Source organism: Arctopsyche grandis, chromosome 13 (assembly GCF_051622035.1).
Source record: "Arctopsyche grandis isolate Sample6627 chromosome 13, ASM5162203v2, whole genome shotgun sequence".
NCBI lineage: Eukaryota > Metazoa > Arthropoda > Insecta > Trichoptera > Hydropsychidae > Arctopsyche > Arctopsyche grandis.
In genome coordinates, this window is record NC_135367.1 from 3,103,742 (window position 1) to 3,116,346 (window position 12,605).

At 35.5% G+C, this 12,605-nt stretch overlaps 1 protein-coding gene across 1 annotated transcript in view; it reads right to left on the reverse strand.

Moving 5' to 3' along the window:
* LOC143921447 (uncharacterized) overlaps nucleotides 1-12,605 on the reverse strand; it is a 151,604-nt gene that overhangs the window by 89,577 nt on the left and 49,422 nt on the right. The gene's annotated exons all lie outside the window — the stretch shown is intronic.

The window sequence follows — 12,605 nt, forward strand, 5'->3', positions numbered from 1 at the left end:
GCAATTCGGAGGCCGAAACGAATTATCATCGGAAGAAAATATATGCAGTGAAAATTGTTTACGGAACGAGCTATGGGTATATGTACAACATCGGCCCACGCCTCGAGCTAATATTAGCCCTTGGGAATCGATAAATCGATAAAACAATGTGCAAGACAGGTGCTACATACATACGAAGCATACCAAGGTATCATTTTACAAGACAACCGAAAAATGTTTTCAAATCAATCATATAAAATAAAAATTAATATCATAGACCTTAGGACAGTTCACACTTCGAACAATACAAGGGTGAAAGCTTCTTATTGATCGGAATACCACTTTTCGACCCCACTTAGCGAACGGCTAAAGAAATTGCCGATTCGTGCGTGGATAATTATTTGGCGCACAAATTATGCATACATTTTAGTGTAATTAACAGGACGGCATTTGGTTGTCGGTCGGAAACGGCCAGTAAACGGTTTCGCGCTAATTTATTCATTTAATTATGCGGCATTAGTGGCTATTAGTTGTTTGGATTCGAAGTGCAATGTTGACACGATGCGCTCGGCTAATTGCGTTAACCATATTGAGCCGAATGCACGCGTGTGCATACATTTGATGCAACACATATGTATGTACGATCTTTAAATTTGATGCAAACAATAAAATGTTCATACGTAAACCAGAAATTCTCAACATATTCAACCTTACTTTAATTCGTGTATCAATTCCTTTCCGAAGCCACCCATTGAAATCAACGGGCACAACACTAGTATATATATATATGTATATAAAAACGGAAGCGATGTGTGTATGTATGTGGGTATGTGCCGGACCGTGGACACACAGCCAATCAGAGTTAAGTGGTCGAGGAGACGCGAGGAAGTGGAGGGGGGGGGTGTGGAGCATCATTTGACGTCAGGCCGAGCGACGGGTGACACATACACACACACACACATTCATCATTTCGAACGGCTTGGATTGGTGAACGTGTAATGCGCGAATTTTTACGGTTAATATACCGTGCGCGCGCAGCGCCTATAAATTACCTTACATAATATTTATATGTAACTTTATTTTAATTCGTGTATCAATTCCTTCCGCAACCGAAAAAGCAACCAGTGGCGGCTTTTCCATGTGGGCTGCAGCCCTCCCAGTATAGCCAGCAGCATGACTCAGTGGTTGCGTTGATATTGAGCACCTAGAGGTCGCCGGGTTCGATCCCGTGAGCTGACCTCAATTGAAAAGAATTTTGATAATCTTTAATGCTGCTGGTCAGACTTGAATATTTGTGACTCCAAGTCGATCGTTTCCTACCAGAGTTTGCCAATTTATCTGATTTCATTGTTGAATGGTTCCTCCATCAAATTGGCAAAAACCATCCTACCCACTATGTCATTCATCCTATCCACTATGTATTTGAATGATTTAAAAAAATATATCTATAACTTAGATGTGTCTCTAATTCTAATATGTAATATTTGTATTATGCTTATATGTCTGGTCACAGTGACGCGTTAGAGTATTCCGTTATGTCACTGTGGCAAAAATATGTAAATAAAATATATTCATGCTATTGTCATCCATATGGGCTGCAGGGCTGTGGCCCTCTCAATATACCATCACTGGTATGGTCAACGAGCTACTACAGCTTAATGCCTCTCTGCAGCTCCCCCACTTTGAGCCGCCACTGAAAGCGACACTCATGCCATGTTCAATCGATTCAAGCTTTCATTTTCAATAAGGACATTAGGACTCTTAACTGTGACAAGCGAATGCTCGCGTCATAGGGAGTCGACGGAATGTACAGAGAAGTAAAAGTACCCGAGTCGGTCAAAGTGCATGCAATATGAGAGCTCATAGAGTCTCATAGATATTCATCATTATCACCTCCCTGTCAAAATCTTCGTAAAGATATGAAGAAATTCGGCAGTAATCCATGGTCGTATTTGATGTATACGATCGGTATTTGATTTTAAAATGCTTTTTATTATTACGAAATTATGTTCACAATACATATTATATCTATTTTAATAGCTAGTGATCTACTGATCATTTTCTATTTTACAATATAATTTAATTTGCTAAGTAATCATAGTATTATATTATTCTAATGTACAGCATAATATATGATATAAATATACATACGATCGGTATCAGATTTTTTTTACATTCGCAAACCTATTTAAAAAAAATGGTATGCATAACATTAACTGCTGTTTGTTTATGCCTATATATTTTTGCGAATGTAATTAAAATTATTATATGTACATACATAGATAGCTTAACAAGACGAATAGGCATATCGCAGGGAACACCAAAAGTTTTAAATAATCTTTGAGCTATGTAGACTCCAATTGTAGTGTGATGAAAAATATCCTTATTTGGATCATTTTTGATACAGTTAAAATAAAGATAATACTGTAACGTAGAGATATAGTAATTGGTGCTCCGACCACTGGTTTATTAGAACTGATCACCTGATCTCGCGGTCGCGCCAAAAAGCAACAACCAATAAGGTCTCGCGACCCATCGACCAATGAGCTCTCTCTGTTGAGAGTACCCGCTGTGTATAAATATTCGGCGGATCTGTTCGATGCTTCATTCGGAGTTGGCTCGTCGGCGGATCAATAACAGTAAACTACCTCTACCACTAATCGCTGCACCTTTAACTTCAATCTCGGTTCACGCTACCTTGTGAGATAAAGTCCAATCATGAACCATTTGAAATATTTCTAACAATCTCGAAGGAGTCCGGAGACCGCTGGTTAAGAACCCCTGGTGTAAACTTCATCAAAACAGTGCTAGAATTAATGTGTCGAGGACGTTTAGCGCGTTTGAAATGTGTTGAATATTTTCAATTAAAAGCTTTTGTGTGTTCGTGTATCTTTTTATATGGATAAAAAAAGCACTGAAATGGAAATAAAAATAAAAAAGTTTTCGCTTTGGTTCATAATGCGATTTGAGAGCAATTTCCGAGCGTAATTGACAATGTCTCGAAGTCGTAAGCCTTTAATAATCTGTTTAGGAAATGTGATATTTGAATTTCCATTTATATGCAAATTTTCGGCCTTCTCGACAGCATTAAATAGAATTACGGTCACGAAATTTTCGCAGAGACGTTCAATAATAATTTAAAGACAAAATGCAAACGGAGTTTGCACCGATGCCAAAAGATTTCAAATTCGAATTATTGATTAGCTTATTACTGCGGAAAACTGGTATTTAAATCAATGAAAAAAAATACATATAACATATTTTTCTATGGCGTATTTGAATAAAACGTATTAGTAATACTACGAATATCACTAAAAGAAGTAGGATATCACAGTTTGATATCGATCGTAAATTATGGCAGAAGCAGGCTGACAATAAATCAATATATTTTTTTCATTTAAAATATCACATTCTTGAATCCATTGACCTGAAAATTTAACCGAGCTAGCTTAGCGCCAACAGCAAATTTAAGTAGAATGATTATCTTATTTATAAAACCGAAACGGCGTTTTTACTTCGTTTCCGATTGGCTGTCGTCAAAGTCGTTTCTGATTGGCTGTTGTCAAAGTCGTTTCTGATTGGCTGGATTGGTCAATCGTCAAACGTTTTGTGATTGGTCGGTCGTTAAATAATTTTTTTTTCGATTCAAATATATATAAATTTAATAAACAAATGAAGATTTTTTTTATGTAAGTAGTGTACAGGCAGTCGTGGTGAGCGGACGGAAAAAATGTGGTCTCTGCTGCTATCGCCGAATAATACCGAGCGAAGCCGGGTAGCAGCGTTTCTATATTTTTTATTCACACATATATAAAGTAAAACGAATGTTATATACGTAAAACACATTAATAAAAATCGACCATGTAATTAACACTACACACTACAAAAGCCAAACTGACCTTTGTGCAAAATCTACATATTCACATGATAAGAAAAATATTAGAATAAAGGAAGTGCAACGTTTCGTAACACGTTCAGTCGAGTAAATCCAATTCATTTTACCGTGCGTGAAGAAGTGTCACTTCAAAAACAAGTCAACATATTTAGTATACAAAAATAAGTCACATCATAGCCTGTTGTTTTACCAGTTGAAGTATGGCAGGTTTAAATCCCGGCGAAAATAAGGAAAATGTATGATATATTCTCAATTTCAACGATGGTAGGATTTGGATGATAATAAATAAAATAAATTAATCAAATATGTATCTCCAGTCAGAATTAGCCTCTTTCATCTGACAATAATGGTCAAGACGGTTCCATACAAAATAGGTAAAATAAAAAAAACTCAACAAAATTTTAATCTATTCCCATTAGAAACTATAAGACAATACATTTCCCAAGACTAGATACATGGCAAATATTTGACTTCTGAAGACTTTATACAATTTCTGATAGATTAAGTTGTAAATTGAGTATTTCGTGCCGTATACATATGTAATGTGTTGGAAATTGTTCATGAGATATGTACCTACAAATGCGCCCTTGCTTCTGTGGTGTGCTGTGTGAGCCTTTAACAGAACAATGATTTTATCTTTTTATAAAACAAAATTATATGTTGTTTTTTTCGGTTTCACGCGTAGTTAACACGTTCAAGACCCTCAGCCCGTGAAGGACATCGAGGTGATCGGTGTACTTTTCGACTATCTAGTTCAATTTCCCACGAGCCGGCACTACGGGTTAAAGTTCGTACTATAATAAGAACAAATTTCGAAAAACTTTGTCCCAATTTCGATAAAAATGTCCACCGACGACGAGTGTAAAAATATACGCATGCGCTAATAAAAAACACAAAAATACCGACATTTAAATACATCATCTTTGCCAAGAAATATTTGGCAAGGCAAGTGAATATTCGTACGATGCATTTCAATAATTTAAACGATTACGAATGGTCATCAAAAAATCAACGTAGGTATATTATATAAATATGTACATACATACATATGATACGATACGATAATTCACACATACATATGTACATGCTATAGCGTGTCCTAATCGTAAATGCTTCCCATTACATTTGTAATAACATATAAATTATATATGTATATAAATACATATATGAGCCGTTATATTTGAAAGTCCACTTTTCTTCATTTCGAGAAATATTTCGTAAAACATCAAATATTTTGCATTTTGATTGCATTTTGGATTTGCATGTCCGGGAAGCTTACTGTGAAAAAAAACGGGAAAAAACCTCTTAATAATAATATTCGTAATTACGATTTTACCGACGTGAAAGTTTGAAGCGCCATTGTGTAGTCAAAGAAATGTGTTCGTTGGTAACCACGTTACTAGTTGGTTTATGACGACACGGCGTTGAAGAGACGTTAGTTGAGTTCCAACCATCACTTGAAACGGGAACGGGAATTGCATGCGTTATTGTGGCATTGCAACGCATGCCGGGTTCAGCTAGTATAATATAATATCAAATAATCTTAATTCATAAAATTTTCTACCAATATGTACCAATACCATCGGAAGAAAATATCATATTATACCAACAAAAGAGTAAATTCAGTGGTTAGCGTATAATGCTAACTGAACGGTCACGGGTTCGAGCCTTGGCCCAGCAGTGCTGTTGGACATATGTGCATATGTAGGTCTCCTATCAGAGTTTGCCAATTTATCTGATTTCATTTTTGAAACGGTTAATCGCCAAATTGACCACCGACACTCAATTTGGCACTTTTGTATGAAACGTTATAAATCTAGATACATTTAGAACATTTTTTGTATGCAATATAACTTATTCTGGCATTGCAACGCATGCCGGATTCAGATAGTCTAATATATAATTTCGAAAGAGACTTTGTATGCATGTAAGTATCCAAGTATCTTTGGTTGGTTGAATATTATATTTTTTTCGATTCAAATAAATTTAATAAAAAAACAAATGAATATTTACTATTAGATTCCCCATTTTACGCTTTTATATTACAAACACAGAGTGACGCCTAAATAAAAACTAAATAAAAGCTTTCCCATCGCACAAAAAGCATTCAAGGAGTTTCCAATCGATACACACCAATTAGATCCTTTATGTAAAATAGCGTCAATTTATATCCACGATCGAGTTCTTGGAATAAATACGAAAATAACACAAACGTACCTATGTATGTACGTTGCGATACATTACTTTGGTTTATATTATAACTCAGACGGCTCCATCCCTTTCAGCTTTCGCATTCAATTCGAGCTTACAAACATATATACCAGCGAAAATATACAACGTCGAGAGGGTTGTTCAGTGTAATTGCGACAAATATACGTTCAATATAAAGTGTATCTCTCTGTCTATGTGGGTGGCAAACGTCAGCATAAATACGTTCCACGTGTGCGCCAACCATTAATTTCCCTCGAGCACCAAACCGTATCAAAGACACAAATTATTTATACGGTAAACCTAAGTAGTAGCTTTTGGAAAAACGTAAAAAAAAAAACACCCCACATAAAACATTAAATTGACTCAACAAATGTAAGGGTGCTATGCTAGTCTTTCTCTGATGATGATTATTGAGTAGGAATACGAAAAGAGACAGTACATAAGTGAGTCTTAGAGTAGTAGCTAGTGAAGTGGACATTTTCTTGCCTCACAATATAATTTTTTGAATACAGTTATTATATACTAGTGGCGCCGGTTCACGTAAATTCGTACACCGGCGCAATACTAGTGCAACCAGTCATGCACTTTATAAAGTGATAACTTTTAAGTTGTAAATGAAAAAAATAGAGATTGTATATGTTCATATGTTGCCAGCAGCATAGTTCGGTAGTTGCGTTTATGTTAAGTACCGAAAGGTCATCGGGTTCGATCCCGTGCTAATATTTAATACTTCTGGTCAGACTTGGATACTTGTCAATCAAGTATATATCGATGTTTGCGTTAATGCTAACCACCTTGAGGTCCCGCGTTCAAGCCCTGGTTTGACCTCGATTGAAAATAATTTATTTTGAGTATTTATGCAGTGCTGCTGGTCAGATTTGGATATTTGACTCCAAGTCGATGGTTTCCTACCAGAGTTTGCCAATTTATCTGATTTCATTGTTGAAACGGTTCCTCCTATCATCTAAATGCATCAAAATGGCAAAAACTATCCTACCCACTATGTCACCACTATCCGAATTTGATTTATGTATAATAAAATTTATGTTCAAGTTTAAATCCATAGATGTCTCTATGGATTAATAGTTAATTTTGAGTTTTTCCATGCACAAGTTGTCGAGCTTTCCAAAAAAACTGCTAGGCATCGCGACTGCGACTCAATGTATATAATTTTGGTTCACATCAAGTCTAGACATCTGAACTCTTTTCGCTCCGAGACAGAATACAACGCCGAACCGTTATAATTAAAATTCATTATATAACCTATGAGTGAAGTAAAAATATATATGAGAGATATTTAGAACCTATAATGCAAATTTCATAAGATACTAGTTGAACCCGATATGCGTTGCAATGCCATAATAACGCATGCAATTCCCGTTCCCGTTCTCGTTCGCGTTCCCGTTCCCATTTGTCGGAAAAACGCAGGCAGCGAACAAATTTGAAATTATTCAATTTTTTGTTTATTTTACCCTAACAAAGCAGGTCGCTACGCGAAAACATTTGAAATTATTGCGTTGTAATGCCACTCATTCCCGTTTTTTCCGTTTCCGTTCCCGTTTTTGGGCGATTTTTTTTCACAGTAAGCTTCCCAGACATGCATACAACAAATCCTGAAAATTCCATCGTAATCAGTTGAATGGTTTAGGAGCCTATACGAGACAGACAGACACACAGACAAATAGACATTCATTTTTATATAGAGTGTGAAAAAGAAAAAGTTATAGGCGTTTAAACAATTAAAATCTGACAAAGCGAGAGGGTGGCGGAAAGGCAAATAAATATGGCAACTTGCCATTAGACGTCAAGATGGTCAAAATTGTAGCATTTTTTAAACTTCGTAATTTTCGTAAACTTTAAACTTCGTAAACTTCAATAATCGTAATTTTTCACCATCGTACTGGCGGATTTGATTTGAATATATTGTATATTGTTGACCAAGCCGCGCAATATGGTAAAGTTTCAAAACGATCGGAAGAATGTACATAGGATATCAAATCCAAATGTTGTCAGACGAACGAGCGAAGGCAAACATAGAAGAGGCTTGTACAAAATGCACTCTCATTAGTGATTACTCACACTTCCTATATAAGAGTATTAAATTGACTCAACAGCAGTAAGGACGCTAGTTTTCCTCTAATGATGGTTATTAAGAGCAAGAACAAAAAAAGGGATAGTCTGTGGGTCATATGTTAACAGGTGGTGAGCCCTCGCATCAAGAGTGCTAAACATTGAAAAGGGTTAATTTAAAAGGTAAACAACGAGAAAAAAAACAAACGCTACTTATACACATATAATAAAACCGGACATAAAAAAACTTGGCACGTAGCACGATTGAATATATTGATATGTAAACCATTATATAAGTAGGTGGGCAAACAGGCACCAGGTATGCGCTAATATGTCAAGCCTCCTAATAGATGACGGTATCGCAATATTACCTTATTGCTTCCGAGAAACGGGGATCGGTTTCGTTTTCGTTTTTTTTACGATGATAATAATTGATTGGTCAATCTTGTCCGAGTGCACAAATTTTATTTTATTTTTAAATAGATATATACCAGGAAGGCTTGACAGGAAGACCCCAATACGCCTTCCTGGACAATTAATTACAAACAATGCAGCATTTTATTATTACATAAATCAATGTATTTCCAGAAGCTGAAGAACACGAAACAACAATTAATTAATTAATTAATTACAGAATTAATCCATTGAGACACATCTATGGATTTAGATTTTGTACATAATTTTTACAAATTATACACACAATAAATACAGAAGATTTGTGACAACAGGAAAGATGAATTCGACGGGATTAAATAAATTCGTGTCGTTTTTGAGACGTTCCAAAAAAAAGGAACACGGGATAGACCGTTTCGAACCAATTCGGTATAAAAAGAACAAGGACATTCCACACGTCTATTTCGGAAGAAACGTCCGTAATTGATGCATGCCAGATGTCTCGCTACTTCACATGTTTAACGAAGAAGGATGACACATTTGTCCGGAGTCTTCTAAAAAGAGTGTATATCCATTGTATTTAGACATGCGTTCCAGCTATCAAAAAGTACTTCGAGCAATTTACCAGATACTATATCCATTGCCGTTGCGTGTACATTATGTATTGAGTGAGGTTCTGAAGCATCCCAGGAGCCCCCCACTCAGTCGACTAAACGTTGACTAAATGCATAAATAAATAAGCTTAAGTGCAAATTTAGGTCATACATGGACAGTGATGCTTCGTAGTCGTTTATTAATAACAGAGAACACATTGTGTACAAATTAAGTGATGCTGATTGTGGATTCGGTGTGACGGAACAATCTGTTGGATTATTCAGAGTGGAAGAGCGCGGGATTATTTTGCCATGCATTCAGACTAGACAAATTCAACATAACAAGGAATTACATAGTGGTACAAATGTACAAAGTTCTTTTTCAAGTATTAACGGGAATTGACCCATGTACCACAACTAAATTGAATAGTTACAAACCTAGGAGTTGCTTGCATAAATATGTACGAATTGACTTAAATAGTTCGTCTCTCTTTCATAATTTGCGCATTTTTCGTACCAGGGCACTTTAAACGTCTTAAGAGTTAAATTTCTACCTGAAATAAAACTCTAAGACGTTTTCAGTATATGCATACATATGTATGTGGGTACCAAGTACTGTTCGAATGCAAATATTAGTGTTTGCAATGGAAAATATTATTGTAATAAATGCTTTGTGCTTATTAAACAGCAGCAAACAATGTATTTTTCGAAAAGAAAACAAAGCGTTGTAAAAATTGTCGCAGCACTTTATGTATTTATGGTAGGGGTTAAAAAAGCAAACAGAACAAACCGAACCAACAACTACGTATGTACTTGCGCACAGCAACGATTCACTTAGCGGTAAAAGTTTAAGTGCAATACATAAATATGCGCATTGAAAATATCGAATTTGAATTTCAAATGTAAATGATTAAATAACGTAATTTGCACCTGTAACGTGTCTCTATTACTATTATTAAAAATGAGATTTATTTTACATACCTATGGTAGACTGCACACGTAGGTTGAAAAAAAACTAGTTTAAAACACACGTACATAAGTTTTTTTTTAATTGAATGGTTGAATGACTACAGCTAGATTCCAATTTGTAAGTTTTTACTAAGCCAACATATACGGTGGTTCCCAACTTTTTAATTGATAGGCATTCCCAGTAACTTCACTCATTACATATATTAGAAAACTGTTCAGGAATCAATCGCATGCAACGTTCGATAAAATATACTTATTGCGTAAAGATACGAAGATCAGTGCACGCCGCCCAATTAGCGCGCGGCACTCATCGTCTAATCAGAGAGCCCGACCCATTGACCAATCGGAGAGCTCGGCTCACCGACCAATGAGCGAGCTCGACTAAACGACCAAGCCCGCGCGGCTTACAAATATGTATAAAAGCCGGCGGGCTGGTCTCAGAGGATTCATTCGAAGCCCGACTGCCACCAGAAGAGCATCTATTAAAGATCTGAAACCAACCTGATTGTATTCTTGTACCTCGACTTGAATCCCCTTACCTTTGAATACTCTTCAATACAATATTTTCATTCGCATAGAAACGATTAGAGGCCAAGCGGAGGTTATCGTATTTTCCAAAAAAAATAAGTGTGTCGATTAACATCCAGTCTAAAATTGCTACTGTCAATGAAAAATTAAAACAATGATGAAACGAATGATAAAAAAGTTAATAACTCAATTTTAAATAAATGTATCCTCGTGTATACCCGTTGGGAATCGCTGAGCTAACATATTAGCTGCCGATAAAATATGGCAGATGGAAAATATATAAATATATGTATGTCAAAACGATTTCGACGGAGGTGTGAATAATGACATTCTTATGACAATAATTGAAATACGCCCACGCGAATCACTAAAAAAATCGTACTTTCTAAATGGCATAGAAAACGGATCCGAACACGAACAAAGACAAAGAACGGACGAGTTAAACAAAAATGATGTCAGTCCACAATGAAAAAACCTCGAATGTGTCTTGAACATTAATTTTTAGTACCGCGTATGAATTCAACTTTGGCATTAAAAGGAGTCGATATCACGAAAATCAACATACAATGCAAGGCCATTTGTTGAAAAAAAAAGTATAAATATAAATATACATATACATACATATAAAACATTCAACGTGTGTTTATGAGATGCTACTTAATCGTGTCAAGGTGAAGTTCTGGTGAGATACACAAACACATATCACTTTTTTGTTCAATTTTTTAAAACAGCGTTTTCCAATCTGGGGTATACGTACTTCCAAGCGTAATCGAGAGGTCTATCAGGGGCACGCGAAAAACTTTTAATAATAGCAGAAAAACATTGCATAATTTATTGATTGTTTTCGTTTCTTTTACCAAACGTGGCACGGAACTGTTTCCTATTATGTACATATGTATATTCGTTCATACTATGAAACTAAATGAAATAAGATAATCACCATATGTAGCTTGGTGGTTAAGTTAAGGTTACCGGGTTCAATCCCGTGGGTTTACCTTGATTAAAAATAATTTATTCCGGGTATTTATGTAGTGTTGCTGGTCAGACTTAGATATTTATGACTCCAAGTCAATCGTGTCCTATCAGAGTTTGCCAATTTACGTAATTTTTTGTTGAAACGGTTCCTCGTCAAATTGTGATACTTGTGGAATAATTTAACATCCGTTTCATAATAAATTTAGTATAAAAAATATATTTAAATAATTTTACAACGTTAAAAAAAATTATGTCAAAATCCAAGGAGTGGTCAAGCAGTTCGATTCGCGGTAGGAGGATTTTTTATTTACGTCAACCTACATAAATTCCAGGCTGCTTACAAATTATTATTATTTATAAAGGGGAAAAAATATATCATAATCATATAATTTCAATTTTTACAAATATCTAAGATTTATTGATTCTTTGAATTAAAATATGACCAGAGGCCAGATCATCAATGCTGGAATCGCTCAATCTTGGTGGGATCTTCGTGCATAATTGAAATCAATTATATTTACATTCAAATTTGCATAAGTTTTAATACCAAAATACCGGTATTTCGATACCTGATATATTTTCAAAACCGGTATTTCAGTATCTGAAAATATGATACAATACCGGGATCCCGGTTTCGGTAATACAGGTATTGCAAACCCTAATAATGAGAAAATATAAAATCGGGTCCATCGGCTTTGCCGCCTTTCCCAAGTATTAATTTTAATAATAAATATAATAATATAAATAATAACACCGTGTCAACTGAAGACTTATATTAGCAGTATTTCGACAAATTGTAATATTTACTTTATATAATATCATCATCATCATCATTTACAGCCATTCGCCATCCACTGCTGGATGAAGGCCTCTCCAACACGCTTCCACTCGTCTCTGTTTTGCGCAACACTCATCCATCTCATTCCGCACATTTTCCTAATTTCGTTCACCCATCTTCTTTGCGGTCTTCCTTTTACTCTTTTGCCTTCTCT